The sequence below is a fragment of the Melospiza georgiana genome, chromosome 10 (genome assembly GCF_028018845.1).
Source record: "Melospiza georgiana isolate bMelGeo1 chromosome 10, bMelGeo1.pri, whole genome shotgun sequence".
NCBI classification, from domain to species: domain Eukaryota; kingdom Metazoa; phylum Chordata; class Aves; order Passeriformes; family Passerellidae; genus Melospiza; species Melospiza georgiana.
In genome coordinates this window covers 15,835,954-15,852,409 of record NC_080439.1, presented here as the reverse complement: position 1 = coordinate 15,852,409, position 16,456 = coordinate 15,835,954, and the positions used below count along the sequence as shown (strand labels likewise).

Genomic DNA, 16,456 nt, shown 5'->3' with positions numbered 1-16,456 from the left:
TAAAGGAAGTAAATTGAAGAGTTATGCCAACAAATCTTACTCTGCAAAGCAGATTCTGAGATGACAAAAAGACAGACACATGTTTTTAAGTAACATGAAATGCAGGCATGCTTCCTGAGCAGTCAGCTACCCTTCTATAAGCAGCCTCAAAGCCAATTATAGCAGACAATTTGAGCTAAATATAAAACCCCACAAATCTCACAGTTTGAGATAACATCCAAGAAGGTGTTAAAGTTAACTTTGAAACTGTGCAACAAGACTTCAGCCTTCTCATAAGGAACATGGCAACCACGTCCGTCAGAGCACCCCGTGATTTGTGGGAATGGAGAGGCTGAAGAGATTATGTGGATACTTTGCATATTTCTCCAAGAGTAACAGATGGAATTTTTCTGCTCACAGAGCTTCAGAGATGAGAACTTGACTGTGCAAAATATCAATGGCCATACTTTAGTTTGTAGCTACAGTAATCTCCACATGTGATCAGGCTACAGTCACTCCTAACTGCAGCAGCTGGATTAGTGAGGCTGTCATGGGAAAACCAGGGTATTTGACATTCTGCAACAGGGAGAAAACGGATCCAGCCTGTACAAGGACCTGTAGCCTTCAGAACTTCATCTTTTTATTAAAATAATTCCTTCATTCTCACCTCCAATGCACAGGTAGGCTGCCATCCCTGCCCTAGCCAGAACTCAGGACCTGGTTTATTTGACAGCTTATTTGACATGTTTTCTCCCTTCTTCAGGAGGCTGCTCCTCCATTTGATACAACCAAACTGCATCTTTTCTGTTCACAGTAATACAGTGCAGCTGTCCCCTCTTTCCAGCTGATTTGGACCTGAGTGTTTTCCACTGCCTCTCCTCCATCTCTAGCTGCGTAGGAAGCTTCCCCACATGCTGTGATATGGTCAGTTACCTCATCATCAGAGAAGAGTATTTCAGACAGCCTTTGTCAACCTCTAAAAGCTAAATAGCCAAGGAAAGCTTCAAATACAGCTGCCAATAGAAATACATATATATATAGGAAGTTGGACTGAATTTCAGCTTCTGCTCTACAAGTATAGTTGTGGAAAAAAAAACTTCCATAGAAACAGAGAAACTGAACAAAGCTGTAACAATTTTCTAGGCTGTGCTGCAGCTCTCTTCCTTCAGTAGCCATCAGGCTGTGACATTATCCCTACTCATCCATCTGCAGAACAGCACTATGTATGCTTTAAGGAGCAAGGCCACTTGAATGGACACTGAGAACATCAGATTTCCCACTGCTGGTGTGCAGCTCACAGCTTTACTCAGCCACAGAGGGAACCTCAGCAGCTCACAGCTCCTCCTGTGCTGCATTTGTTAAATGCTCTCTCTGCAGACTCAGACACACTTATCAAAAGAGATGGAAACATTCATCCCTTTGTTCTTGTACACGAAACAGTGCATCAGGTGGCCCCTGCACACTTCTCTGTGCTAGAGGTGGCTCCACGTGTCCCTCAGAGTTTGGACGGATGGCACCAGAACCCTGTCCCTGCACAGACCACGCTGCAGCAATTTAGTGTTTAAAGCAGTGGAGGACTACCAATGGATCAGCAAAGCAATCTAGGGAGCTTTCTGCACTGTGACTTTTGCATGAAACAACCAAACCAAGGTTTAAGGCAGATATCCTTCCTTCACTCTTAACAGCTGATGATTTACAGGAAGGAAAAGAAATCACCATCCTCCTCCTCCTCCCCTACTATTAGAGCACTGAGATTGTTAGGAAGTGGGAAGATCAATTTCTACAGTGTCCTAGGATGACTATCATCCATGTATCCCAAATCATCTGTTCTGTTCATGGTGGATATTAAGTCTTGCACCTTTAAGACTGGTTCCAAGAGTGAAGGGGAGGAGAAGAATTTTTATCAGAAATTTTGTTATCAGAACCTGCACTTGCCCCCCCTGTATCCTCACAGACTCTGCTGTCTGCAGCATGGGCAGACAACAGGAGAAAGCTCTCCTTTGCTTTCAGTTAATTTTTTTAGCTAGCTGAGGCAGAGAAGCTGCCCAGACTGTGGCTTTTATTGTTCTTGGAGCTGACTGGCCCTGTTCTGGAATTAAAACCCAGAAAAACACCAGGAGCTCACACCTGTGGCCCATTGGGGCCTGGGCCGTGGCATTTCCAGCACTGATGAGACACTGATAAGAGACTGAGTGAGCGAGGCTACACCCCAATAAAAAGGGCCTTCTGAACTTGCCATCCCTTCAGAACAGCAAGAGGTTCCATTGTTGAATATGATTCATTTTTCCACGTTTGTGAGTACTTTGACTGACATACAGTCACTCAGGCAGGTACAACCTCCAAGGGGACAAAAAGCAAAGGAGGTTTTCTCCATTTGTTTTTCCCTGTTGCACAATGTGACTGGAACCAAACCACACCAAATCTCTAACGCTTCTAAGCTCAGGTCTGCAGTGTCAGTGCTCATCATGTAAACAACCACTGTCTCTGTATTCTTATAGTGCTTTTTTTCCACCCACAAAGAATGCCTTTGATACAACCTCACCAAACTCATTTGATGCAAATTAGAAGATTATTTTGATAACTAACTACAATGTTAACCTTTAATATTTTCAGTGTATTGAGTAGAAACACTACGCACTCTGAAAACTGAACAAAAAAGGTACAGAGCTGCTTCAAATAGTAAATATTTAAGACTGTTCACGCAATAGTAAATATTGACACTTTTGATATATTTCATAACAGTGAGAAAGGATTCTCTTGGTCAAAGAAGAAAACAGGGGAGGTTTTTGGTTGGTTGGTTCTGAGGAAGCTTTACTTTATAAACTTCTTTTCAGTATTTATGAAAAATATACATAAGTCCCATTCTTTCCATAAACAGAGACTCCTTCTCTGTATTCTACAAAGTGTATTGCTGAGATTTACAGTCTCTTTCAAGGGAGGACTTCTATAGTTTAGGATTAATTTACACTTTGAGCTATCAAGTTTTACTGCAATTGTGGAAAGACAAAGCAGGGCTAAGGAAGAAAGGAGGAAGAAAGCAGGACAAGCTCTCAAAGGGCTCATACTCAGTCTTCTTCCAAGACAGCTGTGCCCCAGCAAGGAAAAGCCAGATGTATATATCCACATGAATAATAACTCCTGCTAGCACAGCCTTCATTGTGAGGGATTCTACAGCAGCCTGACATTAGGCTATGATAAAGCTCAACAGTGTACAGATTTAGACATAACCTAGCCCTTTCCATTAATTAAGTTTTCCTCCAGGATAAAAACAATTGTAGAACCTTACATTAAAAATGGGGCATTTATTTTCCTGTTGTAAGACACTGATGGTAAAAGTAAAACAAAATGTCACCACCTTTGAAAGGAATGCCCTCACTATTTTTCAGCTTTGCAGTCTCTCCTGTCTTAACATTATCAACAAACCTCCAGATTCTCTTTATTAACCTCTTTTATGTTAAGTCTATCCCAATTAAATCTAAAAATATGGATAGTAAGCCTAGGCTCACTGTCTTTCCAGTTACCAATGGTTACCACCCTACAAGGCACTGCTATACTGAAGTTAACTTTGTTAAGGAGGATTAAAAAAAATACTTAAAAATATTGTAATACTCTATCCTACTCTCTAGCAAAAGAATTACTCACATCCTTCAGATTCAATAACTTCTAGCTGTGGGTTTTACTCTTGCTCCTGAGCATTGGTAATTGTCAGAAGAGGCAGAGGCTGAATAACTCCCAATTCTCAGAGTTCACTGGGACATAACCAAATACCAGGGAGTGTGTCCCACTGATGAAGTAATAAAAAGTGTTTGGAGTTTTGTTGCATAAACAACAGTGTAGCTGCTCACCACTACAACTAAAAGCTACATCTAAATAAAATCTTATCACTAGTATCTGAGCACTATCCCAAACCTCTCCTTGGAATCTGAGAGGAAAATTATGACTGTGACCTGGATGAATCACATTCCCAGATGGACTTCCCAGTACTTTTTCCTGGCTACAAAGAAGGAAACTTTTTCCAGCTTATTAAGAAGTAATAGCCATATCATCTTGCAGCACTGATGAATTTCGTAATTATATCCAAGAGTCTCCCTTGGAGGTGCAGCTTACTGAACATACAAAAAAAGAAAAGAGAGGCTTCCATCTAACCCTGCCATGAACGAGAACATAATTCTAAGTGAATGACAAAAAGATCCCACCAAGCCTGAGAGCTCAGGAATGTAAGCAACACCCAGCTGGGTCAGACTGATGGTTCATCTAGCCCAGAAATCATCTCCAACAAGGCAGAAAAGGAGCTGTTTAGAGAGAACCAATAGCCCATGTCCTGCAGTCCACTCCCCTCTGACCACGAACTCTCCTAACCCTGTTTTGAACCTGCCTACTCAGCCTGTTTTCAAAACATCCTCTGGCTGCAAGTTGCATAAATTCAGTACCTGATGTGTAAACAAACACTTTCTTCTTTCATCTGTCTTAAACTGATTCCCAACCAGTTTCACCAAGGGTCCTGGTGCTGCAGGGTTTCTGCCAACAAGAGCTGGGAGCTCACCCTTTCACCAGCTCATGATTTCGTAAACCTTGAACCCACTGCCCCTCTCAGTGGCCCACCTTCCAAATCAAACCTTTTAAATTATGCAACTCCACACAAGGCAGCACTACCACCCCTCTGGACTGAGGGCTGCCCTCCTCTGTATCTTCCCTAAGCTAAAGGCACTAAATCCACCTTCTTTAGATGTGAGCACAAAAGCCAAACCCTGTGCTCAAAATGTGGTGAGCACACCAGTGTTTTAAATACCAACAAAAGGTATTTTCTTGTCCTCAGTACCTTTTCCTGATGATGCAAGAGGCACACACAGCCCAGGTTTTTCTCAGTTTTTTTGGCTGCTGCTACTCCACGTTGCTCACAATAGTCCTGGAAAACTGTCAATGACAACCACAAATCCTCTTTTCCAAGCTGCAGCCGTCAGTTCTGAGTTCAGCATCGCATGGTTTAGAATAATTTTTTCCTAACTGGAAAAAAATTCTGTTTAAAAACCTATGTTTACCTATGCTGACATTAGTCTGCCACATTCTTGCCCACTGAAGTTATGCGATGGTCTTCTGGAATTCCTCTGCACTTAGACAGCATCTAGCTACACAAAAGTAACAGTACCACTATTTTTCATCAAAACTGGAATTATTCTGGGGCTGGTGCAAGGTAACAAATCGAGCTGTTGGTCTGAGTGATGTCTAGGAGCCACAGGGAAGGCAAGTGAGATCAATCAAGATCACCAGAGCTAGTTTTATCATTGTGGGAAAATTACCAGATACAGGAGATTTATTAAACAGGACAGAAATTGGGTGCAAAACAACAAAACTGAAAAAAACCCCAAACCCACACATCACACCTCCACAGCTGATGACAGCAAACAAAACCTGCAATGGATTGTCCATGGAATTGTAGACTATCCATGGATGGAGCTATTTGAACACTACTGTGGAGGAAATTAGATCTTGTAACAGCAACTCTGGTGATACTCTAGCATGACAGACAGACATCAGGCTTCCTAATGTCATTTTGTACCTGTCAGCTATCAGTCTTCACTTTTACCTTACAATGAAAAATGACTGTCAAGAAGAATCTTCAAAACTACTTTTTAAAGAGTTAATGTAAAATCCAAGTAAGGTTGGAGGAAAAAAAAATCTAATTAAAAAACATACTAAAGAGTGAAGCAAAATTCTTCTGCTAAAGCATTCTGGTTTTGGGCAAGCTGAATCACCACAGCACCAACAGAAATTTTACAAAAACTTACCCAAATTGGAAGGCTACAGCAGCTTATTGCACAAGAAAATTAACCAGTAACTGTAAACAAATGCCTTAAGAACTTTTCTGATTAATGTAAGATCTTAAGAAAATAATCATTTTGGCTCTCTGCTGCATCCTGATCACTGTTAAACCACAACAGAAATCATCATTTATCATGTGCAGAATTGCCAAGGGCTATCCCCTAAAATGTACTGCAGAAACTTCATGTGGTAAAAATATCAGATCTAAAGTTTAAAAAAAAATTATAATTTCCATTTTTGGATATGATTGCAGTTTCCTCTGTGAAAGAAAAGGAAAAAAAGGAAACACACAATACCTTTATTTAAACTCAACAATTAATTTAAATTAACTATCAAAGCTTCATTCCGTTTTGTCAGTCAAAGGAATCAGCGTATTCTGTTCTGTTTTTGAGCATCAAATAATTTCAGACAAAAAAAATCCCCAATTTTAAGTATTAGTTTTAGCAGATTCTGTCGTCTAGACAGTAACTTTACAACAGAAAGCTAATTTTTTTAGCCACTAGATCTGGGACTCTGTTGCAGGTTTGTTGACACAGACTGCTTCTTAAAATATGTCACATTCATTTTGTATTTTTCAGCTGCAAAGATGCTTATACGTTGCAAGTAACAATTAGCATATCATTCTTGAAAAAATGCTGTAACTCACTGCCTCCCAAAAAAGAACCTCACTAACTCCCAGATTCCAGAGTGCAAATTAATTCAACGTATTTGAGATCTACTTGCACTATCTTGCCCCTTAATGTGTGTCTAGTCAGACTAGTTTCAAATCACAGACCAAACACCAGAATGGAAGGTTTATTTACCCTCAGCTGACCAGTAGTGTTTGTGTTTTCACTTCACACGTGCTCTATTCCCTCTGACCAATTATTATTGAGTCCTGGATTGGGACTTTCATCTAATAGATATCCAGTTGAGGAAGATGAAGCACATGATGATGACAGGTTAGTGCATCTTACAATGATTATCTGCTATCTTGCATCCTCCTTGAATTGTTCATGCTTGACTACAAGGTAACGGACACAGTACAGAGGAGTAAACTTAAAAAGAATTTCATTCAAGAATTTTTAGCAAGCCCTAACTCCACCATTCTGTCAATCCTTTTGGAGAGTCTCTTAGGTAATTGATAATGGTTTTACTGGTTGATCAATTCTTTCTGAAATTCTATGCTAATTCTACTCTCTGAACTTCTTCCCCAAGGCAAAGACACGCAGCAAACTTCCACTGGAAAGCTACCCTGTCTCTTCTGCATGGCAGAGCACAGCTGTGGAATAAAAGGGTGTGCTCTCTTTGAAGTCTCATTATTAGCACTTGTATCTGGTAAATATAGCTCTCCCTCCTGCACAGCTTGAGTGATCACTGTGTGTTTCAATGCCTCTTGCTTGTCTGTACTGGTTGTCTGGCTGCTGCTCTCTCATGTGCCCCAAAGGAGGAACCTCCCAAGCTATCTGGTTTCATCATCCCTGAAGTCACAGAAGATTTAAATTTAGATGACTGTGGTCATAAAATTAAAGAATCAGAAGCTGTTTCTCTCCTCTCCAGAGTGCTCCAGTTCCAAGCTGTTCACAGGGACTGACCCTGTTGGTCTCACCCCTGCTTCACTGCAGCTCACCCCAGGAACACAGAGCCTTCCTCACAAGCTGCCCAACAACTGTGGGCAGGAAAAAAGACAGCTCACCTTTCATTTGTTTTGTAACAAAGTACCACTTGATGCAAAAAAAGGATCCAATTCTTATTAAATCATACAAGATGTGCCTTTTAAGATTGAAATTATTCCTAAAAATCAATCAGCAAGTAGAAACAGCAAGACAGATTACAGAGCAATGAAAGCAATCACACACAAGACTCAACGTTAAAAACAGAGGAAAGGAAGCTGGTGTACACACCAAATTCCTGGTCACAACCTTAATGAGGCAGGCTTGAGAAACATCCTGCTGCACTTCTGGACAAGTTTTGGCAGAAACAGCTACCAGGATGGAGGAAGGGGAGAAAGCTCAACAATTGAAGCTTTTAGAACAAGGTGAGGACTATTGATTTGGGGTTTGTGGAGACTTTGAATGTCATCACACATTCAGCCAGGGCCCAGCCAGTGCTGTAGAGAAGTGCAGGGATAAGGAGTGATAACCAGTGATAATGATCATGGACATTGTTTGCACTGTGACAGCTCAAGGCCTGGATGCTGCACAAACACAGGAAAATGACAGTGCCTGCCCCAGCATACCTACAGGGAAGGAAAAAAGAGACCAGCAGATACATCAGGGCACAAGGAAGTGACATCAGAGTGTTTCTCAGCATGTGAGACTCAGGTACAACTCACCAAAGGCCACAGACAGGCCACTTCTCATTAATTAATGAACACATGGCTGCAACTGCACAACTATTCAACATCCTTCCAATGCCCACATGTGAGAACTTCCATCCAAAGACTTCTTACCTTTACCAGTGCAGGACACTGAACATTAAAAGAGAGAGTGTTTGGAGTTGTGCTTGGATGCTTTCATTCCTGCTGTTCATCTCAAGCTTTAGAAGTACATCCTCACTATTATGACACACTGGATTATCAGTTGGATGGTGAGAAGATGAGCAGCAGGTTACAGTGCTGTGGCTTCTGTCAATTCCTTCATGGTCAGAGGCCTCAGATTATAAGTTTATTGTTTCCAAACTCAGCCCACTGAGCCCACAGCAAAGGTCACCCATCAGGTATTCCACGCATGAATTTTTAGGTTCCTTCTTTTTAAGTAAAAATTTCATTAATTAATTTTGGTCTTTGGGTTCTGCTTTTAATTTGGCATTTCATGAAAAGATCCAGAAAGTTTTTCTTTGAAGTTCATTATTTTCCCTCTCCCTTATCTTTCTAGTCCTAAAATATGAGGGGAAAAAAATCTTTACTTCTCCTTCTTTGGAAAAATGTCTTAAGCTTTAATCATTTAATCATTGTTGCAAAAAAAAATAAGCCTGCATCTGTTCCTAATTTTCAAATACACAGTAAAATGGCAAACATTTCAAATCAAAATACTCGCCTGCAGATCTGAGGAACAAAACCTAGAATCTACCTCGTGGCACAAAGTGCATCCCCTTCTAGCACCTAACAGCTCAGCAAACTACTGATCTCTGCCCTGCACATCCAAATCAAATAGTGGGTAAGGGAAACTATCAGTTCACCTGCTGCTGGTACTCTGACAGGCTACAGCATAAACCTCAGCCACTGGGCTTTTCTCTGCTACAGAGAGCTCCCAGTGACACATTTCCCAAGGAGCAAGAGCTTGTATGGTTCCATAAGCACAGAGAGCAGACAGAAAGCCTTTCAGGAAAGCTATTCAAGAGTAAACAAACTATAACAGCAACAAACCCCTCACCTTACTACACAATTTAGCACAATCACTCCCATTTCTATTAAGAACTGGAAATTTTCTTTTAAAAAACCCATAGCACTCTGCATAGCTGAAGGACAGAAAAATTATTGTAGTAATTAACACTCCTAAGAAGCAATTCAGGCTTCTAACCAGAGGTGTTCAGTGCTTTTTTGGCATCCCTGACTTAGCAGGTAAGAGACAAGACCATGTAAGGAGATGCAGCCTTCTGGAGCTGGGGCTGAAAGCTAAACAAGAAGCGCAGTAGCTTCTAAAAAACGCATTAGACCAACCATAAAGGATGAGATTTGGCTGCTTAACATCAAATGGGTTTATACAAAAACAAAACAAAAGAACCTTTGTGCATAAGGCTCACTTCCAGCCATTAGAGTTAGAAAGGTTTTATGATCCTAACACAGGAAAAAAACAAGCCACTTCTGCTTCACACCATCATTTCTGCCCTGGCCCAATGAAACAAGCACTTCAGAAAGTGAATGAAAATGTTGCAGGGAGATGATGATCACTGTTTCATGTCTACCTGAAGCCTGTACAAGCCTGTCTTGTTGCTGTAAATGTTCCCACTGCACACAGCATCCCCTCCTTTGCCCTGGCACCAGGGTCTGTAGCAGTGCAATGAAATAAAACTGAATTCTGATTTCTGCCCTCCCTAAGCCAAGGTTACTTTTAGTCTGGATGAGTCCCTGAGGTAGCTGCCTGGCTCAGCTACAGGAATGCAGATATTGAGGCAAAGGAGGTGTCAGCATGGGAACTGGGCTAAGAATCCTTCTCCAAAATGACAGTGTAAAAAGTAGCAGTGAGAGCATGCCCAAAGCTGCCCTCGTGTACAAGTCCCATTCATGCCCTGAACTGGCAGAGCACAAACTCTCCCTTGTCCAGAGGCTGTCCAGAGACAGGGCTGTAACCACACCTGCCCCAGTAACCCCCGCTTCTTCTTCCTGGGAAGGGGAGGCCCAAATCAGACAGCAACTTCAGCTCAGCAGCCTGACAGAACACAGGAATACACTGTCACACACTGTGTGACACCAGGGGCTCAGGGCAAGGGGGAAATCTGCTTTAGTCAATTGGAAGTTGAGCTGATGACTGAACCTTGAATAGCCATGCATACCTGTGGTCCACATGAGCAAACAAAGTCACTGAACTTACCCTGGTTAAAATTACACCTAGCTGTAAAAAAAAAACCTCAAATAACCCTGATCTGGTATGAAATGTCTCTGTGTCTTCCCCAAAGGGCTAAATGAATCTTTCACTCCATGCTGTCCCTTTCATTTGCCCAGACAAGCCACTACTATGCATGGTATTGAAACACTTGTATAAAAATGCTATCTTCCTTAATTCACACTTTTTGTTTCTCTGTGTAAGCTTGTATGTAGACCAGCCTTTAATATTTTTTCATGTTTAATCAAAGCCTTGAGTGTGAGGACATTGCCACACAGTAACTTGGTACTACTCAGCCAAATCAGAACACCCTATGTTCAGCAAACAGAAGTATATGAAACAGATTTTACAAATCTATGACATACACGTCAGAAGTATTTCACAAGTGATTTTAATTTCAAAGTTTTGATTATCCTTTTTCTCTGGAAAACAATGCTCTTGACCAGATTGGCTTCAACAGCCCAGAGCACACAACTCCCTCTAATGCACACATACACTTTGGCAAGCAAAAAGGAATTAGAGCAACTAAGAGTTCAATAGCATTCACTATCAGCTTTTACATACTGATAACGAACCCTTGAAAAAGAGCATTTCTGCACATACAGCAGCTGCACAGCACTGCAAACCCTACCTACACCCCCTGTAGTAGTGACTTCACTCCAGTGAAATCAGTGGATGTTTTGTTATCTATTGTTAAATGATAAAATACCTCCAACAGGCACTGTTCTCTTCCATGTTGTTTTATTTTTAAACACCCAAGATATACTTTTGTATTTGAAAAGAGAGGAAAGAATTAAAGTTCTCTCACTTCCTCACTCAGAAAATACTCACTGCTTGGATTAGCCACTAAATTAACTTCAGCTGTAGAGAAAATGACTCATTAAACAGAACAATCAAAAGTTTCACTGGAGAGAAGGGGAGGAGGTAAGGAGAACTTTAACCTTCCTCCTCTCCTGCCAAATAAATGACACAGTAGTTTAAAAAATAAGCAGAATGCAGTAACACTTATTAATAAATAAGGCTTAAAACAGAAAGCGCTAGAAAACCAAAGCAAAGGGAAAAACCAAAGCCAAGCTACAGACAACTGTAATAGCTCCTGGAGTACTTTAATGTTCTAACTGTACCCAAATACATCTGGAAACACTGCATAGAGCAGCAGAAAGGCAGAGTTGTCTTTAAGAGGTTACTTCTTAATGTAGATCATAATGTCAGAAGTTCAACAAATAGTTAAAAGAAAGTTTTGTTTGTACAATCACACATGTGCCAGACAACAGACATCCAGTTTTGTAATACACCACTGGGGACAAACATGCAAGAGATTTTTAAATAAAAGAACAAAAGTTTTCTTCCACAGACTTATCTGAATTGCTGTTAGACCAGTGGGAAATGTTTTAGGGAAACTGATGTTTCCTTCTATCACAGCCAGTTACTTATTGAATACTGGAGTCAGTTTCTTATTGAATCCTCCTACAATCACTAAATACGATGGAGAACTGGGGGCAGAAAGGTGGGAACTCTGCCTGTTTCTCATATGACATCTTGAGTAACTGTACCAGAAGGTCTGTAAGACAGCTGTCTGAAGCCATTACATATATTTTTTCATTTTCACCTGAAAATATTTTCCACATATGACCTTATCTAAACTAGAAAGGCTAATTTGTCAATGTGGATTTGGGTTTCAGCAGAAAATATTTGGTTGAGAAGATGACTAACACAGACAGCTAAACTAGCATGAATACTAAAGCAGCAAGCACAAGTTTGGCAGTAAAAGATGTCTTCTCTCAGATACAGACCACCTTAACCAAAACAAGCCATAATTGAGAAGTGGAGTTCTTCCTAACAGCACAAATACACTTACACTGCATTCCTACCTCAAAGCAGCACCTCCAGGGTGAGTGAAGAAGCAAACCCACTTTGATAAACCTTTCAGATTCTCACTCAGCACACCTGCAGAGACTCCCTGGGCTGAGGGACTGGTGCTGCAGCTGGTCAGGATCACAACTCACTAATGGCACAGTTTCACAGCAACCCTGCAGACAATCTCAGACAGCTTCTGCAGAGGCAGAAGCAGCAGCAGTGTATGCCAAGACAAGTGTGGTTTCAAGGGCAGTGTAAGGCACTAATCACATCAGGTATTCTACTGGAAGATTTGCTGCCTGAAAGAATACAGCAGATGGAGTTTCACAGTTGGTTTTAACCAAACTGGGAGCTAGCTGATGTCTAGAGAAATGGTTCTGGATTTTCTCCTAAATACATTCCCAAGTGCTCTCCAGGGGATGCCAAAAAACTCTCCAGAGGAATACATGTTCAAAGGAGACAGAAACAACAGTGTGGCCTTCCACTTCTCTAGGCTGATGGTAAACCTGTGTCCTGCATTCTGCTTCTGAAGTGCAGTGATTGCTTGCACTCACTGCAGCTCTCCCTGACCTTAATTCAGATGTACCTGCATGAACTGAGCCTAAGGAATCAGAACAGAGACAGTCACAACAATGGTAAAAGCTGCAAGAATCAGGCACAGATATGCAGATAAAGCCAGGGAAACAGATTCCAGACAGTGACTTTTATCACTCTTGACTTCATTAAACCAAAGCAAAACCTTTCAAAAAGTTACAGTGAAGAACAATTAGATGCTACTACAAGAGTTCATCAGTTAAAAGCACAAACAGATTGGAAAGTCCTACAAATAACAAGAGTCCTGTAAAGGCTACCATTACATGTTCTGTAGTCGTCTTTTCTTCTATGTATAAAGCAATCCTGCTAATAATCTTTAGCTTTTACCTGTTCTTTCAACCCAAATGCAAATGCTGAAATGTGACCCAAATCCATGATTAACATCACAGGAGTTATTTGATAAAGGAATAAAAGCTGACGAGCTACTCTAAGAAACACAGAAGTAAACAGGCTTGAATCAAGACAGATCAAACAACTCACCAATCTTCAGGAGAAGTAGTTTTGGAAAAGATGAAATAACCAAGGTAGAAGATAAACTAGACATTGAATTACAAATTATTGTGTAGCTCTTTAGAGCTAACTCATTACTATAGCTAATTAAAATTAATAGGGACTCAGTATTAATTCAAACAGAACAGTATAGTAACACCTTCCAGAAAAAGAAAGAAAAACTATTAAAGGGACACATTCCAAATTGAGGCATGCTGCCCTAGTCCACCAACCTCAAGTAAGTATAGCAATTTACATCAATTGGAGATTCCTCTCCTTCCACACCTAGGTGAAAAATAATTCATAGCCCATTCCTGCAGAAGGATCATTCAAACCTTCCTCCAAAATATGCCTACACACAATTTACGAACACATTGTATGTTAGAGGAATTTTCTTCCTCTAACAATTCTTGGCACATCAACACTTTCCACTGCTGCAATCCCACAATGTTATCAGCACAAGGCTTCATTCATACCTATGTTTAAAATTTTATAACAGCCTATCAAACTAAGAGATTATTAATCATTCAAGCCATTAAAGTCCAATTACATCAACTGAAATCTGAGCTTCCCGGCATTATTTCAATTTCTCTTTCTGCTCACTCAGCCCCTTCCTACACAACTTTTCCTTCTCTAACCTTGTGAAATTTCTCTTACAGAAGACCCAGGAGCTGGCCAATTTACACAGCATGCCTGTCACTCTTACCCTTCCATACATTTAACCACCACTTTTCTGTACTTGTGGTTTTGCCCTCACCTCTCCCCCACTGAGCTTCCTATCATTTCATGGATTGTCTGCTCCTGCTCCTCTGCATCAGGCAGCACCCTGTATCCAGGTCCTTTCTGTGCCTACCCTTCATTTCTGCATGATTATATCAGTTCAAATACATTTAACGATCATGTACATACTGACACTTAGCTTCACGGTGGATTAATTCAAATTAAAGTAATTAAAATAATCAAATTTAGATTAGCAAATGAGAAAACTTATTTTTTTTATGTCCTTAATGGTCATTCTCAAACACCAATAACCACTAAATCATGATGATCTGGAATATAACCTTTTAATTTAGCATTTAATATAGTCCCTAGTTAGACAATACTATTAGTGTACATTTATGCAGAGTCTTGACATGAAATTAATGACCAACACAGGTCACTATTTAGTAGCTGGTTAAATTTTATGAGTTTTCAACCTCTTTTTGAATGAAAAACAGGATGAAAATGAACAAACTCCCTGAACACCTAATGAAGTTACTTAACAAAATAAGTGTTGCATTTAAAGACAATTTTTTTCTTATTTTTAAACCTCATCTCTTGAGTAGGTGAAATTGAGTGAAACTGGCTACTGTCGAATTCAAAATTTCTGATTTTGTAGAGTTCTTTGGGTTCTTTTACTAAAAAACTTGAGAAAATGAAGCTGTTTTCCTGTATTTTCTGTTGATCTCATTCAGTTTTGAATAAACATTAGGTTACTCAAACTAAAATGAAAATAAATTTCTCTGGGTATCTACTGAAGCAGCTGCTTTTCTCAGAAGTGAGGCTGTAGCACTTCAAACCCCACTCATGCTCACTACAGCAATGGGTTTATTTCTTCTAAACATTTGATAGTTACACTGAGTGAAAGTTCTGTCTTAATTGAGGTAGTATTAATATATTGCAGCAAATTTGTCCTGAATAGAGATTTATTTTTGAGAAAGCATGACAAAAATTACTTCAACCTGAACCACCCTACTTTCTCAACCTCAGCTTGCCTTCTCCAGGGATGTGCTACCAGCACCTCAGGGTCAAAACAGAATTTAAAAGAAATGTAAATATTTGCTTTCTTCCTGGGAAAGCACTACATAGCGAAGAGGTGAAAAAGAGGGGATGTGCATATGGGGAATTGCATCAGTATAATTAGAGAGTTTTAGCAAGCTGGTAAACCTCTGTGTAGGCAATCCCTTCACTCTAAAGTGTATTTCCTAATTAAAATTTTGCACCCCATTTTCGAGAGCCTTCCTACTGAAGAAACATCTCACCGCTGCCGCCCAATTAGATCAAATTGGGTGGCTGGCTCTTTTTGTTGTGTGCATGATAATACAAAGGCTCTCCAAGTTCCTGCTCAACAAAGGCTTGTGTGAAACAGGCTTTGAAGACACAATAACATTCCTCTTGCGAGTTTCAGGCCCGGAGGCTAAAAGCACCAAGTAACTATTCATTCTTCCATCTTGAGACACATTCCTAACCTAGTTCAAAGGCCTGAAAAAACATGCCCTAGCTACATGCCTGCACACCTTCAGCAGGGCTTTCCCCTTCTAGCAGAGCTTGCTAGATAAAGAAGTTTCATACAGAAAAGAATTAATAAATACATTTGAGTTTTGTTTCACTTTTAAGAACTCTTAAATTGTTTAAAGGATTCAAGACTGCCTTGCATATGAATTAATCAGCTGTGTTAATCCATTGAAGAGTAAAGTGCACCATTCACATGTTTAAAGTCCAATGTTCATGCACAGTGCACCGTTCTGTAACTCCAGCTCCCAAGAAGCAGCTGTGGGAGGAGGGAGCGTGCACAGCAGCTGGAAAAGGACAAGGGATGATCTGGAGCTGTTTGGCTTCCATCACTGCTCTTCTATTTAGTTTCATCTGCTTCTGTTTTGATCTCAAACTGGTAAGTTAGATGTAAATCACACATGGCTATCCACCCATATTAAGATATCCAAGGCATTCAAGAACATTATGCATCATGTTCACAAGATGATGATAAAGGCAACAAAATACAAGATTATTTCCAAAATACTGACACTAGAACAAATATTAACTTTCAACAAGAAAAAAATGTTTACAGTTTTCAACATACAGCTTCCTAAGCAAACTGAATTCCTCTTTATACATTTTATTTTGCTCTTTCTCAGAAATCTGAATGCTATTATGTGTAAAATGAGGAAATATAAACAATTACTACAGAACAGGCTAGCCTGACTACAGTTACCATTTCATGGACTGGAACCAGCCCAGGGACACAGCGGAGCAGGCAGATGGGAGTGAAGGCAGCCCAGGTGAGACCCCTCCTTTGCAGGAAGGCAAGCTGGTTACACCTGCCCAAAGCTCCTGCAAGACCTGGCCCAGGAATCCCAAAAAGAATCCCTGCTTTTTGGGATTCCTGAACCACACACAGGAGATAGAAAGTTTCCTTTGTTTGCAATAATTTTCAG

The 16,456-nt window shown here is 40.4% G+C and overlaps 1 protein-coding gene across 1 annotated transcript in view; it reads right to left on the bottom strand.

Moving 5' to 3' along the window:
- Window positions 1-16,456, bottom strand: part of IRS1 (insulin receptor substrate 1) — a 48,510-nt gene that overhangs the window by 17,485 nt on the left and 14,569 nt on the right. The gene's annotated exons all lie outside the window — the stretch shown is intronic.